The sequence below is a fragment of the Lonchura striata genome, chromosome 13, assembly GCF_050655825.1.
Source record: "Lonchura striata isolate lonStrDom1 chromosome 13, ASM5065582v1, whole genome shotgun sequence".
Lineage (NCBI taxonomy): Eukaryota > Metazoa > Chordata > Aves > Passeriformes > Estrildidae > Lonchura > Lonchura striata.
In genome coordinates, this window is record NC_140715.1 from 20,263,595 (window position 1) to 20,287,570 (window position 23,976).

The 23,976-nt window shown below is 53.3% G+C and overlaps 1 protein-coding gene and 1 long non-coding RNA gene across 2 annotated transcripts in view; both read right to left on the reverse strand.

Moving 5' to 3' along the window:
- Positions 1 to 4,181: 4,181 nt before the first annotated feature.
- On the reverse strand, positions 4,182 to 4,900 carry LOC146766213 (uncharacterized). The gene is made up of 2 exons (XR_014958366.1): positions 4,772 to 4,900; positions 4,182 to 4,635 (listed from the first exon to the last, which is right to left on the reverse strand). It is a non-coding gene; the product is annotated as an uncharacterized LOC146766213 (long non-coding RNA).
- A 1,098-nt stretch (positions 4,901 to 5,998) lies between these two features.
- The window catches only part of GRXCR2 (glutaredoxin and cysteine rich domain containing 2), a 51,741-nt gene continuing 33,763 nt past the window's right edge, over positions 5,999 to 23,976 (reverse strand). Inside the window, exons 4-5 of the mRNA XM_021543070.3 lie at positions 15,438 to 15,571; positions 5,999 to 6,662 (exon numbers count right to left, since the gene is read on the reverse strand). The gene's annotated coding sequence lies outside the window, so the exon portion shown is untranslated. The remainder of the gene's footprint in view (positions 6,663 to 15,437; positions 15,572 to 23,976) is intronic.

Here is a 23,976-nt window from a genome sequence, read left to right on the forward strand (position 1 = left end):
GCTGCCACAGACCTCTGCTGCTGCCTCCAGCACAGAACTTCGGTGCTGGCAAAGCACCACAGGACACGCAGTGAGGAACACCGATTTTCCAAACATGGAATTCATCAAATGACACAAATCAGCTAAATGACAGGAAAATGCATCTGGAGACTTCATAATGTCACCTTCCATCCTGATAGGCTTTGCTAGACACCAGCTGAGGAGAGCTGCTTCAAGCTGCAGAGCACCATCACAGGCTAAGATTATTCTATCCCTTTAATAGCAGCGATTTTCCCGTCTCTAAGGGGTTTTCTTTCCTTCTAATTTTACAGCTGTTACACTAGTGACGTGCTTTCCACTATGCTGGTTAAAATTACATCCCATTCTCAAATCAAAGTACATTTTGTTTTACACTGAGGGAGGAGATGGAAGAATTCCTGTCCCATCACGTCTGACAGAGGGGTGGGAAGGAACCTGAGGCAAAGCAGCCCCTGAGCACTTGGGTGAGGAACGGGAGCATGAACCTGGTGCTGTGCTCACCTGCAGCTGGGGCTGCAGCACCATCCCCTGCGTGTGCCTGGGCACAGACACTGCTGCTGGGACCAGCAGCTCCTCCGAGCTCCCCACAGCTCCTCCGAGCTCTGCACAGCTCCCCAGCATCTCCTCCGCATCTCCCAGGACCTTCCAGCACCTCCCAGAGCAGCCAGAGAGGCAGGACCTGCCCAGGGAATGAGACCTGGGGCAGCACAGGCTCCAAACTTCCACTCAGGGCTCCTGCACGGCACAGCTGAAGGGCTTTTGGGCAAATAGAAAATGATCCTTTACCCTGTAAACACCACGCTGCTTTCTGAGGCAAAGTGCCCCCCTGGATGCTCCCGCTGCAGCCAACCCCCTTTGGGGAGCGTCCAAGCAGCGACACCTCAGGAATGTTCCTGGGCACTCCGGTATCTTCCAAATATTTTCCATCTCCTCCTTCTGTATTAGATATTAATATTATAATATAATATTATATATTTATATATCTCCTCCTTCTGTGTTATATATTTATATTATAATATAATATTATATATTTGTATATCTCCTCCTTCTGTATTATGTATTTATTGCTAATTTGCCAGTCAGCAGCAGCTTCGGATATTTCTTCTCAGTCAAGACCATACCTTGGCTTGATTAGACAATAGAATTATTAAAATTATACCAATTTAGATCAGAAAAATAAAATATCCAAAGTTTTGTTTCTCTACTTCAGTTCCATGGCACAAAAACTACTCAATATTTTTAAAAGCTCGATCCGGTTTTTATCATTGTTATCAAACTTAATCCACAGTAAATGAAGCCAAATGAAAGAAACTTACACTAATTTCTGATTTGCTTAACAGCGTGTTCAACTCACCTCAAGTGCCATCAGCCTCATTTTCCTAATAGCACTTTTTCTGCAAATCACTTTCAAATAATGAGCTGAAATATAATTTTTCCACAAAGAAAAATTGGTAGAAATAGATTGAGTTTTTTGCAGCAGCGCCCTTAATGTCAAAGCAACTATTAGTCAATAAAATCTAAAATTTTGGAAAAGGGAGTGAGCAAAATTGAACTCAAGAATCATTATAAAGCTCATTCTCTGTGCTCTAAACTAAGGGGGAAATGGGATTTTCTGTGTTTGCATTGCATTTCCCCTCACTTAGGTTGCTTTGGGAGAAAATGAAACTTTCTGCTATATAATTCCAATGGTAACCATTGAGATTATTAAATGAAGTCTCCAAAAAGCTGCTGTGGTCTGGAGCAGATCAGGACTTCATTGGATAAGCTGTGCCTCCCACCCAGCACCCCAAACCCCAGCAAGCACAAAGCAGTGCCCCTGGAAAGGCTCGGGATCGCAGGGAATAAATCCAAATATCTGCTGCACGTCAGGAGGACCAGGGGGCGGCTCCCCACGTCCCTGGCAGTGCCCAGGCTGGGCTGGAGCAGCCTGGCACAGCCTGGAGCAGCCTGGAACAGTGGGGGTGTCCCTGCCAAGGCAGGGGTGAAGGAGATGGGCCCCAAGGTCCCTCCAGCCCGAACCATGCTGGCATCCTGTGGCACTGGGAAGGGCACAGACACTGCTGTGCCCTGGCCTGCATCCCTGCTGCACCCTGCTGTGCCAGGGGATCCATCCCTGCCCCATCCCTGCATCCTCCCTGTGCCAGGGGATCCATCCTGCACCATCCTGCACCCTGCTGTGCCAGGGGATCCATCCCTGCCCCATCCCTGCATCCTCCCTGTGCCAGGGGATCCATCCTACACCATCCTGCACCCTGCCTGTGCCAGGGGATCCATCCCTGCTCCATCCTGCATCCTGCCTGTGCCAGGGGATCCATCCCTGCATCCTGCCTGTGCCAGGGGATCCATCCCTGCATCCTGCCTGTCCCGGGGGATCTGGACTCAGGGAACACCCCCCCTGTCCCCCCGGGCACTGCCCTTGGGGTGTCCCTGCAGGGACGCTCCTCCCCTGCTCCGCTGGGTGCTGTGCTCGTTACTGGGCTGCAGCTCGCTAATTAATGCTCCCACACCAGGCACAGCACCGAGCACAAGTGCTGCTTGAGCCCTGACAAATCACCTGCTCCCAGGCAGCCACCCCCTCATCCACCCACCCTGCCAAGCACGGGAGATGCCACAGGAATGCTTTGAAGGAAATGAGCACCCAGCATGGATCCAATTTGTATCTTCCACATTTAATACAGCTTGATGGGAGGCTGAACTAGGATAACACCAAACTAAAAATAGCTGCTCCTGTTATCAGAGTTGTTCACTAATTCTGACACAAGCCAACATGTGCTTTTATTAGGAACTCACAGGAGTAATTTATCTGAATGAAATTGCAATATAGAATTAGTGCTGTGCACCTGTGCCCATCGCTGTGGCTGATCTGAATCTGTGCACGGCTCTGGAAGCACATCGGGAGCACCAAGCGCAGCCCGGCTGCTCCTGCTGTCACACGCTGTGGCACACGTTGGTGGCACACGCTGGGGTCACACACCAGTGTCACACACTGGTGGCACACGCTGGTGTCACACGCTGGTGTCACACGCTGGGGTCACACGCTGGGGTCACACGCTGGTGGCCCCAGGGGTGCAGGAGAGGGGCTGCAGAGGTTTTACCCTGACTGACGGGTGGGAGCGCTGGAAAAGGAACAAAAACCTTTCATTCCCTGGTGTATTCTGTGGGCTGTGTCCCAGCTCCCAGGCCGTTCCTGTCAGACACCAAAACTGCTGTGTACCTCGTCCAGGTGCCAGGTCCTGCTGTCCCTCTCTGCTGGGATGGGCACGGCGACATCGCTGCTGCCCAGCTCCACCCCACATGCCTCGGTGCCCACGGAGCAGATGTGCAGCTGCTGGGGAGGGCAAACACACACGGAGGCTGTGGGCAGAACTCGTTCATTCCGTCGGGAATATCCCCAACAGCACCGGGGGAAAGCAGGAGCAACTGGAAACTGCTTTGCTTCTCTGGGAGCGTCGGAGGGCAAAGGGAGCAGCGCCGTGGGGCTGAGAGGCCCTGCCCTCTGCTCTGTTGAAGAGACCCACAGCTGCTGCCCATCCCTGAGACAGCACCCGGTGTCACCCGGTGCCACCCAGTGTCACCCAGTGTCACCCAGTGTCACCGGGTGTCACCCGGTGCCCAGACCCTGCGGCAGTGACACCCCCGAGAGCGGGGGCTGCCCAGGACTGGGCTGGGCTGCTGCCAGCGCAGAGCCCAAAGGGTCAGCAGCGGGGTCAGCAGCGGGGTCAGCTGTGGGGTCAGCACTGGGGTCAGCACCGGGGTCAGCCATGAAAACAGCACCAGGGTCAGCCCTGCCCCAGCAGGTCCCACCCCACAGGTCCCACCCCGAGCTGCTCTGGAGCCTGGGCACGGCTGCTCGCCCTCCCTGCCCTGGCAGGCACAGCCTCCAGCCAGTGACCACGGGACACAGCCAGTGCTGAGGGGCTCTCGTCACACACTCGGGGAGAATCCCCCAAGCTCTGGTGCCTGCTCCTGCCCTCTGGGTCTGAGCTGCCTCCCCGGGCCGGGGCTGGCATCACGGGGCTCTGGGGGTGCCCAGAGCTGCTGCCCCGGTGAGCAGCACGCTCAGGTGAGCACGGAGCGCAGGCTCAGCCTGGCTCTGAAGCTCTTCCTGCAGCCTGAGCCCCTGTGCAGCTCAGTAAAGGCCCTGCCATTTGGGAGTACTTGAATATAAAAGAGATCTCCTTTAATCAAGAATTGAAGCATTGTTCATATTTCACACACGTGCTGAAGTCCCAGGGGAGAAAACTTCGTGCTCACCTTTAATTGAAGCCTGACCTCGATTTGAGCAGCTAGCAGGGAAGGGCTGGAACTGAGGCAGGTCTAAGAGCTCTCCCTAGAGCTGTAAAAGTTGAGTTCCTCTGTCCCAAAGGACCCCATCCCTCATCTCGGCTCCTTCTCTGGACTCCTCAGGGCAGCCTGAGAGCTGCTGCCCATCCTCAGAGAGCGGCAGCAGTGCCCACACACCTCAGGGCAGCACCTGGGCCCCACAGCAGTGCCACACCTTCCCCATCCAAGCATTCCAGAGGTGCAGGTCCTGATCCTCTGAAGCCAAGGACTGGTATCTCCAGGATATTTGCAACCTTCCCAGCAAGGACTCAGTGGAAAAGCTGCAGCTTCCTTCTAAAGGACAGGGAAAAGAATCAGCATTTTAGCTGCTCTGTTTACTGGCACTGGGGCTTTCCTTGCCTCTGTCCCAAAGCAAGGCAGAGATCAGCTGGCATTGAATAAATTAAATTAATCCATCCAAAGTACTCACCTTGCACCAGTGGGGTAAAACAACCTATAGAGGCTCCTGCAAAGAAGAGAAGTTGCTGTTTCAGAGCTGGGCAGAGGCTGAGAACACAGCGACTACAGCAGGTACACCAGAGACACGCACAGGGATTTTAATTGCCTGCAGCTGCCGGGCTCTGAGCTGCAGGATGAGGAGGGAGAAGCCTTTGTGGTTACCTCACAGCTAGAGATGAGTGGGGTGTTTGAGCTCGGAATGCTTTTACGTGATGAGGGGCTTAAAATAGTAATCAACTTTTCTCATTCAAATTGAAACGTGTTTTTCTCTCCCGTGGCTTCGTGCATGTGCTGAGCCGGTAACTGGGTCATGGAGGCAGGAGGGGCTGGGAGGAAAACAACTTTTGTATCCTGGGGATAATTCACGCACCGGTTCCTGCACGACGGGCTCAGCAGGGACCAGGGGTGGGCAGGTTCCTCCGTGAGACAGGCACCAGGGGTGGGCTCCCACCCCAAAACCCCCCCAGCAGCACTGCAGCCCCTGCCCAGCCCTGCAGCCCCTGCCCAGCCCTGCAGAACCCAGCAGTGCAGCCCCTGCCCAGCGCTGCAGCCCCTGCCCAGCCCTGCAGAACCCAGCAGTGCAGCCCCTGCCTAGCCCTGCAGCCCCTGCCCAGCCCTGCAGAACCCAGCAGTGCAGCCCCTGCCCAGCGCTGCAGCCCCTGCCCAGCCCTGCAGAACCCAGCAGTGCAGCCCCTGCCCAGCCGCAACCTCCAGGCCTCTCACAGCTCGGGAAGCTGCCAGGGACAAGGAGCAGGCCCCGCAGAACGTGCTGCTCTCTGAAAAGCAGATTTAAATTACATTATCCAGGAACAATCCGTGTGTTTTAGCTCATAGGGATGGGGCACATTCAGAAGAGCTTTAGGGAAGCCTTTCCCAGGAACAATCCATGTGTTTTGGCTCATAGGGATGGGGCACACTCAGAAGAGCTTTAGGGAAGCCTTTCCCAGGAACAATCCATGTGTTTTGGCTCGTAGGGATGGGGCACACTCAGAAGAGCTTTAGGGAAGCTGTGTCTGTGTTCCTGCACCTGCAGGTGTGCCCATCCCTCTTGCAGCCCGTGCCTGCAGCTGCTCCCCTGGTCCCTGCAGCATCCTCCCACCCCGGGCTGGGCTCCACTGCCCACGCCTGAAACGAAGAAGCCTCCAAGCCAGGACAGACGTTGCACCTCTGGGAAGCAACAAAATGAAGATGTCACCTATGAAGGGAGGAGCTGCCGGGTTTATTAGATATGTGGTGATCAAATTAGAGACTTGCTCATGTGGACATCAGTTCAACATATGCTTGGAAATTTTTTAATCTATTCAAACCCAAGGCCATTCCCATGCTGCCTACCTGTGAATCCCCCCATTTCCAATTCATTTCTACCTTCCCAAGGAACCTTTCTGGCAAATAACACCCTGAACCACTGCCAGCGACTCCCCCGGTGCGTGCCAAGCTTCTGGAAGTTCTGCAGATGAGTCCTTCACATCCAGTCAGTGTCTCCTCGCTGCTCCCGCGTGCCAAATTGCAGCTAATTACAGATTGCATTCCCTGGAATTTATTCACTAAAACAACAGCAAAATTGCACAATTTGGTGCAGCAGATCCTCAGCAATTCACAGCAGCCTCCCCTGGCAGCAGCCACATTCCTGCTACAGCGCCGGAGAATGTCGATATGCAGATGGACAGATTGTTCGTTTGCAACTGGAAACAAAACAAGAGATGCTTCTCTTAACAATTCCTGCCCGGGTGGCTCTGGTGTGTGCCCGGGTAAGAGGAGCACCACAGCTCCCAACTGTTTTCAGCCTGAAAAGCACTTTGAGCTCTTCCTGTTTCCCAGGCATTTCCATATTCTCTCCAGCGTTTAAATTCCAGTTCTTTACCCTGAAACCAGCAAGCTGCAGCTGTTACAAATGTATAGGCACACATAATCATAGAACCCACTCGTATGTACAGCCAAGCAGCTGTGTGTGTATAATGACACTTCTATTGTCATTAACAATATTTAATATATTAATATATAGCTGTATTAATTATAAATCCTGTTTATTTCTCAGTATGATATTTCAAACCATTTACAATAAAACTGAAAATAAAATTATTTTATTCTTCATGGTCTTCACCATGGAGGAAGTATGATGAAATTCAGATATATTAACTATTGAATGTTTATACTAAATCTTATTAAGTACAAACTACTCTGGGATGTGCTGGAGAAGGAAGCACATGAGGGAGTCATTAGGAACTCGTTCAGGCTACAGTCCAAAGGACCAGAGAACTTGGGGCTGCATGAGCTCCCCAAGACACAAGAGTCACAGAACCATGGAATGGTTTGGGCTGGAAGATCAATTCTCAGACCTTCATCCCACCCTGCCACGGCAGGGGCACCTCCACTGTCCCAGCTGCTCCAGCCCCAGTGCCCAGCCTGGCCATGGGCACTGCCAGGGATCCAGGGCAGCCCCAGCTGCTCTGGCACCTGTGCCAGGGAACAATTCCCAATTCCCAGTACCAGGGAACAATTCCCAATTCCCAATGTCCCATCCAGCCCTGCCCCTGGCAGTGCCATTCCCTGTGCCCTGTCCCTCCAGCCCTTGGAAAGAGCCTCTCTCTTTCCTGCACCCACGGCCGGATCAGTCCAGAGCCTTCTCTTCTCCAGGCTGAGCAATCCCAAATCTCTCGGCTCCCTTTCCCTGCTGCTGCCTCCCTCCGGTGGCCCCGCTGGCCCTGGCTGTGTCCCCAGAGCAGAGCGGTGCTGCAGACCCCAGCCCGGCGGTGGCACGGAGCAGCCTGGGCACAGAGCCGTGCCCCGGGTGCCCAGCAGCTCCAGGAGGACATCACCAGGGGCACCGGCTGCAGCCAGGGCAGGGCGTTCACCATGGCAGGGTGTTCACCAGGGCAGGTGTTCACCAGGGCAGGGTGTTCACCGGGGCAGGGTGTTCACCGGGGCAGGGTGTTCACCAGGGCAGGTGTTCACCAGGGCAGGGTGTTCACCGGGGCAGGGTGTTCACCGGGGCAGGGTGTTCACCATGGCAGGGCATTCACCATGGCAGGGTGTTCACTGGGGCAGAGTGTTCACCATGGCAGGGTGTTCACCGGGGCAGGGTGTTCACCATGGCAGGGTGTTCACCATGGCAGGGTGTTTACCAGGGCAGGGCGTTCACCAGGGCAGGGTGTTCACTGGGGCAGGGTGTTCACCCACCAGGGCAGGGTGTTCACCAGGGCAGGGTGTTCAGTGCCAGCACCAGGCAAACCCTGCGTGGAGACGGGACCCTGATTCCCAAGCCCAGCCAGAAACTCCAGCCGTGCATAAAGCAGGGGCAAATTCCCACATGTAGCTCGAGCTCACTGCAGGTTGTTGTGGAGGGAGCCCTGGCACCTCTCACAGACAAGGGAGGAGCACCACAGGTCAGTGCCAGCTCTGCAGCAGCTCCCAGGCTGGCTCCTGCAGGAGCTCTCGGTTTGAGCTGGCCCAGCTCTCTGCCATGGCCCTGGGGCAGCCCAGCACGGCAGGAGGACAGGGACAGTGTGCCCTCAGTGCCCTCACCCAGGTGCCCACAGATCCCAGTGTGGTCAGCAGGACAGGGACAGCATATCCTCAGTGCCCTCACCAGGCTCAGCAGTGCCCACTGACCCCAGCCTGGCAGCAGGACAGGGACAGCGTATCCTCAGTGCCCTCACCAGGCTCAGCAGTGCCCACTGACCCCAGCCTGGCAGCAGGACAGGGACAGTGTGCCCTCAATGCCCTCACCAGGCTCAGCAGTGCCCACTGACCCCAGCCTGGCAGCAGGACAGGACACATGCCCTCAGTGCCCTCAATGCCCTCACCCGGGTGCCCACTGACCCCAGCCTGGCAGCAGGAGCCCGGCAGCTGAGGCAGGGCAGCACAGGAGCCCAGTGCCAGCACAGAGCTGCCCGCAGGGACAGAGTCACTGCTCCTGCTGCAGGGAGGGCACCACACATCCTGCCCGGAGGGCACCTGGGGCACTCCTCTCGGAGGAAATCGGGATATTTGTTAACCCTGGCTTGAACAAACCCCGGGTCCAGGCGCTGGAAGTGCAGAGGAGCTCCTGCAGGATCAGCCTGGTGCACGCACAAACAGCCCTGCAGCAGATGGACACCTGAAATCATTACAGCTGACAGCAAGACCGAGAAGGTGTCAGTCCCACAGCAGGACCCTGTCCTTTGAAAAACACATTTAAAACTTTAGCTTAAAAATCCACAAAAAAAACCCACACTGTTTGAACTGTTTGTTTTCATTCCCTTTCCTGCCCTTCCCATTTTCCTGAGACTCTGTCTTCCTGGTTTCTAATGAGCAACTGTCCAAATTTGAGTTATAAATGCTAAATATACAACCTTAAGGCTGCACTGGAATCAGATTTTTTCAGGTGCCTTTCTTACTACACAGTCCAAATATAAATATACAACATTTATTTTTTCCAACTTTACTGCATATTCCTGCTTTTTCCTAACTCTGCTCACATTAATTCAGCACCAGGTTCCCAGAGAGGAGCTCTGCCCTCCAGCTCTGGTGGTGCCTTTCCATCTACTCCAACAACATACATCGACATTTTATAAAAGCCATAAAATATGCTGCAGTCTAGTTTTAGCTTCTCTCTTTGAACATGCAAATAATTTGACTCCATCTTGCCCAAGCACTCAATAAGCAGCAAGAGGACGAGCAGGGTAATTTACTGCCTGGTGCTGGCAGAGGAGGGGAAGAAGGGGCAGGCGGAGATGCTTTTCTGTCTGAGGCACTTTGAACAGTGCTGCTGCTGGGGAAGTCTCGCTTCTCCTCAGCCTTTCATCCCTGTGCACTTTTCATCTCTGCCACGTCTGAAAGAAATCCTTCTGAGCACGAGCTCCTGCCTGCCACACGCTGCTGCTCCCTGCCCGCTCGGCCTCACGCTGCCATCGCCTCGCTCAGCCTCACTCCCCACCCAGAGCCCCTGGCAGCTCCAGCCCTGCTCAGGGAGCCCCACCAAAAATCCTTGTACAGCTTGAGTCCTGCTCGGGGAGCTCCACCAACAATCCTCAGACAGCTCCAGCCCTGCTTGGGGAACTCCACCAAAAATCCTTGTACAGCTTGAGTCCTGCTCGGGGAGCTCCACCAACAATCCTCACACAGCTCGAGCACACCATGACCCACTTCCAACCAATGTGCACGTACTCCATGGATGCCTTGTGTCACTCTGTAAACAGAATATCCTTTTGCCTTTGTCAGACAAAGGAAACCATTTCCAAATGTTGGAAAAACCAGAAACCCCTCTGCTCCTGCAAAGCAATTGTTCCATTGAGAAACAGTGGTCCAGGTCCTCCCAGCCCCACAGGCACAGCCCAGAGGCTCCTCTTGCCCCCCAGAGCCTCCTGCAGACACACACCAAGCAGCTTCACCTCCAAATCAGCAGAGCTGGGACAGATTTTCTGCTGGTGTTTGGTGCTCTCATTCCCAAAGTTTTGGAATTGCATCGGAACTTTGGCTTCCTTCTTTCTCTAATAAGGGCTGCAGCCTTGTCAGCTGAGGGAGCAGAAACCCTCCTCTCTCCCCTGCTAAAGGCATCCTTTTCCAACTTCCATGCACTGTACATACGTGCATGGCCTAATCTGCCTGACAAGCAGCGTTGGAAGAATCTGCTCTGGTGGTGCTGTGTCTCCTCGTGGCTGTGAAGAGGAGCACCAGCTGAGGCTGAAGGAAGGCCACGGCCACTCCGAACAGCCACAAACCACCTAACAGGGTGGGATGGGAAGGAAATGTTCAGGCACATTTCCAGATAATAATGATGCTACAGCAGAACTTCAACTGCTGGTAAAATTGTACTGTTATTATGTGTTATGATTCAATTACCCACAAAAACTTCTACTCAAGACATCTAAGGAATAACAAAATACACATTCTGGGAAACACAATATCAAACATTCACCTTGAATGTGAGTACTCCTAGTGCCACTTTTATTTTATCTTTACAACTGTAGATGCCCAGCTGGGATGGGGCTGGCACACCCTGGCCGGGCTCTGCAGAGCCCGTAGAGGTGCAGAGGGAGGGAAGGGGCACGGCCCGAAGCTGCTCGGGGGCCAGGAGCAGCAGCACAGAGGCCCAGAGCAGCCAGCAGCAGGCTGGCATGCAGGACTGTGCCAGGGCTGTGCCACCCAGGCAGCACCCCTGCACCCACGGCTCAGCACCCGCGGGGCCAGGGCGCGCTTGGAGCCTGCACCCACACCCGAAAACCTGGCAGCAGCAGAGAGGGGCTGTGGGACAGCAAATTCCTGTTCACACACCAGCCCCAGCTCCTTCCACCCGACACTCTGCCTCCCCAGATGAGCTCTGCTGTGACACTTCAGAAGTAGCGGAATTCTGCTTCTTCCTCTTCTGCCTTCAAGTCAAAGCAAATCAAAAACTGAGGCAGAAAAAGGCGGGGATAGGTGGGATACGGGGAAGAAGTTCTTGGCTGTGAAGGTGGTGAGGCCCTGGCACAGGTGCCCAGAGCAGCTGTGGCTGCCCCTGGATCCCTGGCAGTGCCAAGGCACTGCATGGGGCTCGGAGCAACCTGGGACAGTGGAAGGTGTCCCTGCCACCCAGGGGTGGCACTGGATGGGCTTTAGGGCCTCTTCCAGCTCCAGCCATTCTGGGATTCAATGAGAATTCAGTTACTGCGTTAATAAAACACCAAGACATGGAATCACTTTGAAGACCCCAAGAAAGGAGCTGTCTGTAAAAACAAGTGCAGCACTCCGAGCTCCCGGGAAGCTCAGCCTGCCCATGGGTGGCTCAGTGCAGATTCCTGGCTGGGAGGCTTCTGGAGGCACACGGCTGTTCTTCCAGAGCACAACAGCTAAGCTGGGAGAAAACGCAGAGTCCTGCCACCCAGCCCTCACTGACTTTCATTTTTTGCTCCACTTCACAAGCAATAACTGTGGGATGATAAGGATTTGCAAAACAAACAGAAAGCTGCACAGCGCTTGTGTTTGGAAGCTCTGAGCATGAAAATCCATTTCAGGCCCTATCTACCCCCTTGCCGAGATAAGCCCCTCCTGAGTGTGCTGCTTAAATCTACAGAAACAAACAACCCCAAAGCCTGTTATTTTCTTGGCACAACTGCTCCCAGAGCAGGGGCCTGAGCACCCCATCCAGCCACGTTTTACATTTGGCCAAGTTCTTCTCCTCAAAGTTTAAAGCAGGAAAATGGAAATTGCCTCCACAAGGCATAAAACCAAGCTGGATTCACCGACCAGCCGCTCCCAGCAGGACACCATGGAGGGAACCCACTTCCACCTCCTTCCCCTGTCCCGCTCTGGATGCAGATCACTCCCAACATGCAGGGTGGAACGAGGGTCCAGGGCAGCTGGACCCCCTCAGTTACACCTGAGCTCTTTGTCAAACACCACAGCAAATGCTGGAGTCCAGCCCAGAGCCCAGCCAGATTCCGTGTTAAACAAGAGTAAAGGGAATTGGACAAATACAATGGAGGGAATTCCATGGGGACCCTAAATGCTCTGCAAGCTTAAAGAGCTGAAACCAGCTGGAGGTGGACACGAGTCTGGGGGGACAAGGGGGTCTGCCTGACTTCTCTGTGTCACCGCCACTGCTGGGGAGGGCCTGGGAGCAGACCCTGCTCATCCCAGAGGGAGCCAGCAGGATGGGTCACCTCCCATCCCTACACATGCCTTGCTCAGGAGGAGAAGAGAATAAAGCTGTTTGCCTTAGAAACTTCAGTGCAGGGTTTTCTATTCAGAACAATAAAGTCCCAAAGGAGGCAGAATCAATTTTAAGTTAAAATTACACCATTCACTCAGTCTTTACTATTTTTTAACAAACACATTGCTCTGTCTCTGCCCTAGCAATCCTCAGTTCTCCCTCTATATTTCTAATAGTTCTGAGCCAATTAATTTCCCACAATAACAACTTCCCAGGGACATACAGCTGGATAATCCTCAGCCCCTCCTGAAGTTACTTCCTGTAGGGCTGGGGAGCAATTACTGCTCCTTAGTCCTCTGCATACCAGGCACACGTGGATTTGGGTCGATCGGCTTTGCAGCAGCACCACAAGAGGAAAGAAGAGACTGTGGGGTCCCTGCAACAGCAGCTTCACGGGGAGGTGCAGCAGGAGGGAGGCTGGGGTGCAAAGGCAGGCACAACTCTTCAACCTGCGTTTGCACACAGCAAAAGTGGGAGCAGGTGCACCCTGGGGTGTTCTGAGATCCCCTGGGGCACCAGCACGGGACATTCCTCCAGACCAGGAGCACGGGCAGGTACCCTCACCAGGGGCTCCCACAGCACCCGTCCCCCGTGGGTCGTGGGGCTGGTGGGAGCATCCTGCTGCAGCCTGGGGAGGGCAGGGAAGGGAGCCCCAGCTCCTGAGCCGGCTGCACAGGATTTCAGCTGGAAAAGCATCCAGAAAAACACTTGTCAGGGTGGAGCCCAGTGACACGCGGGGCACAAAGTACAGCTGAAATCAAGTGTTCATTCAGCTTAACTTGGGTAATTTATTCTTTCTCTGATGTCCAGCTCTCTTCAAAATTTACATCTGCTGGCTGGATTGCAGCCTTTCATGCTCTGTTTTTGAATTATATGTTGCATATGTTACAGTGCAAGAAATTTGACTTTTCAAATGCCAACAAATGGCTACAAAATTGGCCCCTTGTGAATAACAGCCCAGCAGCATTTCCATGTAATTATTTTGCCCGGGAATTTAATTTGTGAGACATGAAATTCTGCTGGCTGAAAGAGCAGCACATAATGATCCCTGAGCACGGGGAGAGGACGCTGGAGCTCCTGCCCCCTCCCCGGCCATAAATCCAGTCCCTGCAGGCAGGAGGGGTCGTGCCACGGCTGGGGTGAAGCTCCATGGGGCAGCCAGGGTGGGAGTGGGGAACCCACATCAGCACCCTGCCAGTCACAGCCCGGCACTGAAACCCCTCAGGGACTGCCCCACTCACAGCACGGGCACAGCCCAGGAGCAGCAAATCCAAAATTCACAAAACCACTGTCACAAAACCCCAGGGTGCTTTGGGTTGGCAGGGACCTTAAATCTCATCCATGCCATGGCCAGGGACTGCCCCACCAGACCAGATTGCTCAGGTTGCCAGCTGCTCTGAGGAAACTGAAGATCATTTTATCATGATAAAAGCTAAAACACTGGGTGAAATCAGACAGAGCAATACAAAGCAAAAGCCATGGAAATCAGGTCCCACAGTCACAGAGCCAGTCCCACAGTCCCTCTGGGCTCGGGGACAGGGGCTGAGCCCCCTGTGCCAGCCCTGCTCAGCCACAGCCCCACCCTGCTGCCCAGCCCCTCGCTCAGGGCTCAGCAGCACCGACTGATTGAGCAGATGGCATTTGAGAACTGCAGAGCACTTCTGTCCTGAGTCACTCCAGATAACGTTCTTACATAACTCTGACATTTAGTGTCTCCATCCAGGGAGAAATTCCCCTTCCTTTGTCCTGTACCCTTGTGCCTGTTTTTTCATTTTAAAGATTTCAAGTTAAATGTTGATCTTGTGCCTGTTGAGATACATGAACCCTTGTAGGCATGAGGGGAGAGCACTGGTGGGGAGCAGGACTTGGCTGTCTGATCAGCACGAGTCAGCCCTGAGCCCCAGGGGCAGGGGAGCAGCTCCAGCAGGGCTGGGGACAGCGGGGACAGCCCGTGGCACTGGCTGCTGGGTGTTACAGGGACCAGGGCAGCCTGGAGCTGCTGGGTGTTACAGGAGCCAGGGACAGCCTGGAGCTGCTGGGGACCAGCAGGGACAGAGATCGTGGCCAAGCAGCGCCAGCAGGCACCTCTGGAATGGCCATCAGCAGGGCTCCACAGGCTCAGCAGAGGGAGCAGGCGCCTCACTGGGGTCACCTCACTGCAGAACCCCGGGACAGCCCAGCAGCTCCTGACCTGGTCCCACAGCCACCCTTAGGAGCCACCCCTGCAGCCTCAGCAGGGGCTGCCACGGACTCCTCCAAGCTGGGCAATCTCTGGTTTGCTTATCCAGCCTCTTCCCAGCAACAATTCCCTTCTTGAAGGAAAAGGTGAAAAAGAGAAAACCAAGATTAAATCTTCTTGGATTTGGAATTGGGGCACGTTTCTACCCAGAACAAATTTTATGTAATATTTGTTTTTGTTAAACCAAGCTCAGCAAAGTGCTTTCTCTAAAGATCGACAAAAGCTGTAGAAAGACACAAGCAAAGACAAATCCTGGGATCGTGGATGATGTGCAGGAATAGAACACTGATGAGTATTTGCTTAGTAAGATCATACTGAGCCCTATGGGATCCTGAGACTCCTGGCAAAATCCTGAGGAACCCAAATATAAACTACCAGAAATGAAAGCTTAACGCTGAGCTTAATTTTGACATTTTTGCCTTGGAAACCTTCTGAAGGAGGCTGAATAGCCAGAGACAGCAACCTTTGAACAGCTGTGAAGCTCCATGAGATCTTCATCAACCCATCTACATGGAAGTGTCTGGAGAAAAAGCAATTCACGTGGAAAAACAAACAAACCAGCCACCCTAGAAAGTATCAAATGCCAGTTAAACAAGTTCTCCATTTCATCAAATACCCAGGAATACACTTTAAACAGGATTTGTCCCTGTCTACTGCAGAATGCTTTGTCCTCTAATCATGTGTTATAGAGAATCTAAGTCAATTGTTTATCAAAACCAGTTTCCTGACCATGAGCTATTAATCCATGTGTCCCACGGGGCTCAGCTCCTGGCTCCTACAGGCGGCGGGGCTGTCTGAACAGTCTGTGATGGTCGGTTCCAGCTGCAGCTTCACCGCTGCTCCAATTGCCCCTAGAATATTACCTGCAGGCAGATGAACACTAGTTAGGAAATGGATTGATACCGAGGTGCCAAAAGGAGCTCGTTATCCCAGGAAACGAGCGGAGGAATTGGACACATTCTGCCCTCCCAGCCTGTGCCTCTCCAGCTGCCGTGAGCGCGCAGCCGGGCTGAGCCGGGCACGGGGCAGGGCCAAGGAGTGCTGCTCGTTCTGGAGGGCTGGAAAAGCACTGATTTGGCATTGCAGGCTGCAGACAAGAGCTGGGCTGTCCCCCCTCAGCCCCGCAGGAGCCCTGCTCCCCATCCCCAGGGAGCTCCAGGGACGGGGTCCCCGCTGGCACACGGGGTGCAGCCGCGTGTGCCCCGGCTCCAGGGCACCACAGGGCTGGGCTCTGAAGGGTTTGCTCAGTCTGAGTTAACACCAAACGGTGTAAGCTGAAAATACAAACAGGGAAAGCACTGCTGTCCGCCGAAAAGATCTTACCTGTCCGTGAGACAGCCCGGAGCCATGCCTCGGGCAGAGAATTGAAGTATTAGTCTCTGTGAAACTAGTTATGGGCTACTGGTTAATGGGCCAAAGTAGTCTCCGTGAAAAATTACCCCGTTTGGCTTTATCGTGAGCCTTTGGCCGCACACGCTCGGGGAGATAGAGACCATTAATTAGTGCTAATTATTGCTGCCTCGGGTGGGCTGGTTCCACCGGAGCTCCAGCAGCTGGATTCCCGGGGAATTTATTCCCTTTGGGATATTCCCACCCCCACACCCAGGGGCTCCCACAGAACCCCAAGCCCCAGGCAGATTTTCGGCTCACTAGGGGTGAGTTTGGGCCATTTTCGGGCAGGATCCTTCGTTTCCCTCACACCCCCAGCGTGTCCTGCCCTCTTCCCTCCCTGTCCCTCTCCCAGTGATGGAGCCCCTGGGGTCACACGCGCCCCTCGGGGACCCCACCCTGTCCCCGGTGGGCTCTGCCCGTCACCCCCAGGGACCCGAGGCCAAATTATCTGCACCCAAATTATCTGCAGCTCCCTGGCACTGGGGTGGGCCACACCCCAAAACCAAAGAGCCCCTTGAAGGCAGCGACAGAAACAGCCCCAGGCAGAGCTGCTGGGGAGGAGTGAATCCTCAGGCTTGGCAATAAAAAGCATCTTTAGAAGCTCGTGGATATTTTCAGGGGAAAAAATGTTATATTAATCCTAAGCACTGAGATAAACAGCCATGCTACATTTAAAAGATGCTCTATTTATTCTAGGGTTTTTTTTTTAATTATAAAATCAATGAAGTGTTAATGATTTCAAGAATTACTTCAGCTCACTCGGAGTTTCAAAACAACTTTTTTTAGTCTATGGCATAAATTCATAAACTGCTCAGTTTGACCAATTTGTCAAGACAATTTCCATTAGTAAACATGAATATTTAATGAAAGGGAAAAATGGCATGAGCAACTTCACTTAAGCGACTAATGACTTACTGGAAAACAAGTAAGATACATTAATATGCCACTTCTTTAGGTATTTGCAGAGCACAACCCCCTAAATATTCAACAAGCTCCTTATTTTACCTTGTCTTTATTTATCTGTGTATCTGTGTGTCTGCCGTTGCCATTGTTTATAGATATCAGCAAATCCACTCAAAAATAAACCACTTTTTTTTGTTTAATCCAGTCACTGCTGCTTGTTTCCACGTGGCTTTCACAGGAGGGCCTGAAAGTCCCTTCTCCTCCTTCACTGCTAAATTGGCCAATTTGTTTGGTTAGAGGCAAATACCAAGGCCTGACGACCTCGCAGCACTTGTTAATGTACTGGGGAGAGAAAATCAGTGCGAGGCTCTGAAAAACCAAGCGGAGACGCAGGAGCTGGTGCAGATCTCAAACCACAGCAGGCTGCCAGGAGCAGCAGGCTCTGCTTCCCTCGGGTGTGACATTCCCCTGTGGAAACACCTCGGGGCATTTTGGGGAAAATACCAGCGGGACGGGCAGAGCCGATGCTGCAGCGGGACCTGAGGATGTCTCTGTCCAAGGAGACGAGAGAACGGTGTCAGAGCTGGTGCACGGACCCCTGGTTCCTCCCAGCCATGAGCTGAACAAGCGACACCCTGCCTTTCTCCCTGCTTGTTCCGGAGTGGGGTGGCTCTGCCTCAGTGTCCCCAGCACTCTGTGCTATGGGCACATCGCTCTGTCCCGTGGGGACTCCCTCTGTCCCGTGGGGACATCCCTCTGTGCTATGGGCACATCCCTCTGTCCCGTGGGGACATCCCTCTGTGCTCTAGGGACATCCCTCTGTGCTCTAGGGACATCCCTCTGTGCTCTAGGGACATCGCTCTGTGCTCTGGGGACATCCCTCTGTGCTCTAGGGACATCCCTCTGTGCTCTGGGGACATCCCACTCGGCCACCGAGTGTCAGGGCTGGTCCCAAAGCAGCTGCCCTCCGCGGCAGCTCCCGGGCTCGGTCCCGTCCCGGCCGCTCCCGGGCTCGGTCCCGTCCCGGCCGCTCCCGGGCGCACCGAGCTCACCCGCACGCAGAGCAGCTGGAAAAAGTGCTCATGGCCACGAACACAATCGCAGCCATTTGAGAGGGAAGCCGGCGCTCCTCGGGCAGCAGCTCTCCTCCCAACTGACCTCCCTCCGCCACAAATCGCTTCTGACAGGCGCTCACAAATCCTAGAGTGAAAAGCTGTTTCCTTTAGTCACTATCCCCGTAAAATACAGTGACTCTCTTAATTACATGCTTAGTTTTTTTCCAAAGGCTCTACCCATGCATGTAGGCAATAACTCCAGCTGGGAGGCAAGGGACCATGTAATAGAGCAAGAGCAGTGCAGCCGGGTGGAAAAGATGCCAGCACAGTGCCAGGGGACAGTGGCAGGGCCAGCACCAGCTCCCGGGCCAGCTCCTGCACACACCAGCTGAGCTGGGCTGGGCTGGGCTGGGCTGGGCTGGCCTGGGCTGGGCTGGGCTGGGCTGGCCTGGATTGAGCTGCTGGGGGACTGTTTGCTGTCCCTGGCGCTGCAGAGCTGCAGCTCGGAGCCCCCAGCAGGGTCACACACAGCCCTTGTTCTCGTGGGGAACCCACACTGGCTGCCCGGCCGGACTGAGGATCACCAGAACAGCCGGGTCTGCTCACAGCAGCACCTGAATGACCTGCAGATCCTTCACAGGTAACCTCAGCATCACCAGAACAGCCGGGTCTGCTCACAGCAGCACCTGGGTGACCTGCAGATCCTTCACAGGTAACCTCAGCATCACCAGAACAGCTGGGTCTGCTCACAGCAGCACCCACAAATCCTTCACGGGTAACCTCAGCATCACCAGATGTTTGCTCTCAGCAGCACCCACAAATCCTTCACGGGTAACCTCAGCATCACCAGATGTTTGCTCTCAGCAGCACCCCACTGACCCACAGATCTTCATGGGTAATTTCCACTGAGTGCTTCTTGTACCCCAACTTAGGAACATCAAAAGCATTCCAGCCAACCAATTTTATGTGAATTTGATATGGATTTACTCGTGGCACAGTTTGTTTGAAGTCTGCAACAAGACACCTTTATGCTCCTTCACCCCAAAGCATCCTTCTGCATTGCTTCAAGGCAGACCAGAAAAAAAAATGTAAAAAGACAAACCAAATACAAAAATTAAGAAACAATTTAAAGCTATGCCTCTGAAAAGAGGAAGCTATAAGAAAATACAGCTGATAGAGCCCCGCACCTCCCCGGGGAGCCTTTGGCATCACCCAAGGCCAGGATTTGCCCCTTTCCATGGGACGGGCTCTGGAATGCAGAGGGAGCCCTGCACAGCCCCAGCCAGCAGAGCCCAGCGGGACAAAAAGCAGCTTCCAAGCAGCTCCTCAGCTGAGAGTGCCCTGCAGCCCCGGGAACCCGGGCGGGGAGCAGAGCACGGGAAACCGGGGCCCAGAGAGGAGAACTCGGGCTCCTGGGGAGAAGCAGCAAGAGGAAAGATCTGGTACGCACACACCGGACTCACGGGTTTAGAGTTCTGTGCCTAACGCTGCCAAAGGTTTTTCAGTTATTTATCCGACTCTGCCACGGTGTATTCCAAGTCCATCCTCCATAAAAGCAACAGAAATAACTACATCCTCACAACTTTTCAGAGAGTTCCCTGCAGTTCTCTGAGTCACAGCCAAAATTCTGTCTGGAGCAGTTATTTTGGGGATGACTTTATCACCAGGGAATGAAGGAATTAAAAAATAACTTCTTTTCTGGTCAAGGAGTTTATTGCCACATCTCATATTTCATTCTGAATTACATTTTTTCAGTACATTCCTTTTCTGGAGCAACACTCATGGAGATGATATGAGCAGAGTGCTTGGACAGCAGCTTTCCAGTACAGGGACTTTATTTGGAAGTGTATGAAACCCTAAGAACTAATAAAATATTCTCGACTCCCAAGGCAAAGCATGTGCAAGATAAGAAGGGTCAACACTGAATGGATTATAAACACACAAGGTTCTCCAAATTCCCTTCCCCTACCCAGCTTTTAATACAAAATAAGATAAAATTCAAACCTAGCTTTGAGCACGCTTGGAAGTTTAATCGCAGACTCGCTGCTGGGATGCCTTAGCAGAGCAGGGGAGGAGGGTCCGGGCAGGGCCGGGAGCAGCAGCAGCGAACGGGCTGCGAGCTCCGCAGCGCTGCGGAGGAGTCACACATCCACAGCCCGGGGGCAGCGAAACGCGGCAATGCACTGCGCGTTATACAGAGAGAATTTATATATATATATATATAAAATCTCTCTGTATAGTGAGCAGTGAATTGCACATTATATAGAGAGATAATGTATATATATATATATATATATAATTAACTGCACATTATATAGAGAGATAATATATTTAAAAGATAATATATTTTATATGTATATAATTAACTGCACATTATATAGAGAGATTATATATATATATAATTAACTGTATATTATATATAGAGATAATATATTTATATATATAATTAACTGAACATTATATATAGAGATAATATATTTTATATATATCATTAACTGCACATTATATAGAGAGATTATATATATCACTAACTGCACATTATATATAGAGATTATATATATCATTAACTGCACATTATATATAGAGATAATATATTTATATATATATAAAATTCACTGTACATTATATAAAGAGATAATATATAGATATATATATAAATTGAATTCATAGCACATTTTATACATATATTGAAATAGAATGCATTGCACATATATATATACAAGAAAACTGGAATCCACTACACATATATATATATATAAAAGAGAGAATTCATTGCACATCTGTACCCACACAAACACTTCAATTTAATGTGCACAAGTAAAGCTTTCATTTCCATTAATTTGCACGATAAGCATCTTCACTAATTACACGCGGTGCTTACACTAATCACCTGCCTGAAGCCATCAGATTTTATGTGGGACTCCTGTCAGACCTCAGCAATAGGGCTGGGTCAGACCCGGGTGAAAAGCCCCGCACCTCGGTGGTCTGGGTCAGACCCGGGTGAAAAGCCCCGCACCCCGGTGGTCTGGGTCAGACCCCAGCTGCCCCCGCACCTGGAACCGCACTGGGCTGGGTTCCCCCTTGCACAGAAAAGCAGCAGCTCCCGGCAGGTGCCTCCCACGCTGCCCACTGCTGCCCTCAGGCACCCCACACTGCTGCCAGCACCTCCTGCCAGCAGACTCTCAAAATCCGCCCTCAGCGGTAAAAGGCAGCGTTTAGAAATGGCTGAACGGATGCAGAGAATGGGTCTGATGGGCCAAAGATGCCCAAAGTCACACAGATGTCGTTCTCTGCAGGGGCAAACCTGAGGGGGAGCACGGAGGCAGGATGGGGCTCCGGAGCAGAGCCCAGCAGGGCTCGGACAGAGCCGAGACCCCGACTCTGCCCAGTACTGGCACCTCTTCTCTCTGCCCTCTTCTCTCTGCCCTCTGCCCTCTGCCCTCTGCCCTCTGCTCTCTGCCCTCTGCCCTCTGCCCTCTGCCCTCTGCCCTCTGCTCTCTGCCCTCTGTCCTCTGCCCTCTGCCCTCTGCCCTCTGCCCTCTGCCCTCTGCTCTCTGCCCTCTTCTCTCTGCCCTCTGCCCTCTGCCCTCTGCTCTCTGCCCTCTGCCCTCTGTCCTCTTCTCTCTGCCCTCTGCCCTCTGCTCTCTGCCCTCTTCTCTCTGCCCTCTGCCCTCTGCCCTCTGCTCTCTGCCCTCTGCCCTCTGTCCTCTTCTCTCTGCCCTCTGCCCTCTGCCCTCTGCTCTCTGCCCTCTTCTCTCTGCCCTCTGCCCTCTGCCCTCTGCTCTCTGCCCTCTGTCCTCTGCCCTCTGCCCTCTGCCCTCTGCCCTCTGCCCTCTGTCCTCTTCTCTCTGCCCTCTGCCCTCTGCCCTCTGCTCTCTGCCCTCTTCTCTCTGCCCTCTGCCCTCTGCTCTCTGCCCTCTTCTCTCTGCCCTCTGCCCTCTGCCCTCTGCTCTCTGCCCTCTGCCCTCTGTCCTCTTCTCTCTGCTCTCTGCCCTCTGCCCTCTGTCCTCTGTCCTCTGCCCTCTGCTCTCTGCCCTCTGCCCTCTGCTCTCTGCCCTCTGCTCTCTGCCCTCTGCCCTCTGCCCTCTGCCCTCTGCTCTCTGCCCTCTGCTCTCTGCTCTCTGCCCTCTGCCCTCTGCCCTCTGCCCTCTGTCCTCTGTCCTCTGCCCTCTGCCCTCTGCTCTCTGCCCTCTGCCCTCTGCTCTCTGCCCTCTGCCCTCTGTCCTCTGTCCTCTGCCCTCTGCCCTCTGCCCTCTGCTCTCTGCCCTCTGCTCTCTGCTCTCTGCTCTCTGCCCTCTGCCCTCTGCCCTCTGCCCTCTGCCCTCTTCTCTCTGCTCTCTGCTCTCTGCGGGTGACATTCCCACTCTGCAGAGGATCAGCCAAGCGCACGGAGCCACGCTGCTGATTCCCAGGTCACACCAAACAAAAGGAGCCAGAACCCAGCCACAGGCACAGCTTGGCACAGGAGCAGCACATGGGCACCCACTCCGTGCCCCAGAGCCCTTGAGAGAGAACTGAGAGATCAGAGCAGCACCCCTGGGACCCCAGCACTGGGGCAGGGCTCCCTTCCCTCCACTGCACCTGCAGTGCCTGGACTTCTACCAAAAGCTCTGCCTTTGGAGGAGTTTGGAAGAGGGCTAATTTCAACGTTTCCCACTGAAAGTGATGTTCCCCTTCTCCCCTTCTCAAATGCAAAACATTTATTAAAGCGGCATTGATTTCCCATCCTTTCGGCTGCTCCTGTTTGATCTGGAAGCTTAATAAACTCTTCCTGGCACACAGAGAAATATTGCCAGTTGAATTCAGATGAGAGTTTGCGAGCAGTGTCTTTCCTAATTAAAATCAAAACGCTTGCATAGGCGAGGACTGTGCCTGGCATGTGATGCCAGGGCTGGTGGCGAGCCCGTGGGAGGGAGCCGGGGGCTGCCAGCCCACCCAGACCCGTGCAGGGGAGGGGAAGGGCCTCACTGCCCAGAGCACTCCAAAGGATGGCCCTGCACCAGCAGTGCCTCCAGGAGGGCACCCCCCTTCCAGGAGAGACACCCCCTTCCAGGAGAGACACCCCCATCCAGGAGAGGCACCCCCTTCCAGGAGAGGCACCCACATCCAGGAGAGACACCCACATCCAGGAGAGACACCCACATCCAGGAGAGGCACCCCCATCCAGGAGAGGCACCCACATCCAGGAGAGGCACCCACATCCAGGAGAGGAACCCCCTTCCAGGAGAGGCACCAACATCCAGGAGAGGCACCAACATCCAGGAGAGACACCCACATCCAGGAGAGACACCCACATCCAGGAGAGGCACCCCCATCCAGGAGAGGAACCCCCATCCAGGAGAGGCACCCCCTTGCCCCCGAGCTCCCTGGTGACCCCCCCAAGCTCCCTGGTGACCATCCCAGCCCCTCACTCCTCCCCACGCCACCCCCAAAGCCCTGACAGTTCAGCAGTGCAGTTAATCCTTGTGGATTTGCTCCAAAAGAAAAAGCAGTTTGAGGTTTATACCTCATTATAATGCTCAGATTCACCACATCCATGGGGTAACCTGAAAATAACTGCTGTAGGAAGAAATCCCAGCCAGGAAAGTGTCAGAAACACAACACACTAGTATGTGTGCTGTAGCCAAAGAAAGGTTAAGAAATAGAAAATTACAATTCAAGATATATTTATCATTCATTTTCGGTGGAGAAAAAAATTCTCTAACCTATAGTTGAGGTCTAAATGGTTTTGTTGTTTTTTTTTTCTGAAAGCAAGCACAAAAGAAACAGGAATGTAGCAAAGCTAAAGCTTGATTTTTAGTTTGAAAATACTTGAGGGAACAATTTTCCTGCTACAGCTTCAGGTGGGTTATTTTGCCATTAGTCCAGGAACTGCCTTGTTGGGTTTTTTAACGCCTGTGATTGTTCAGCAAATTACA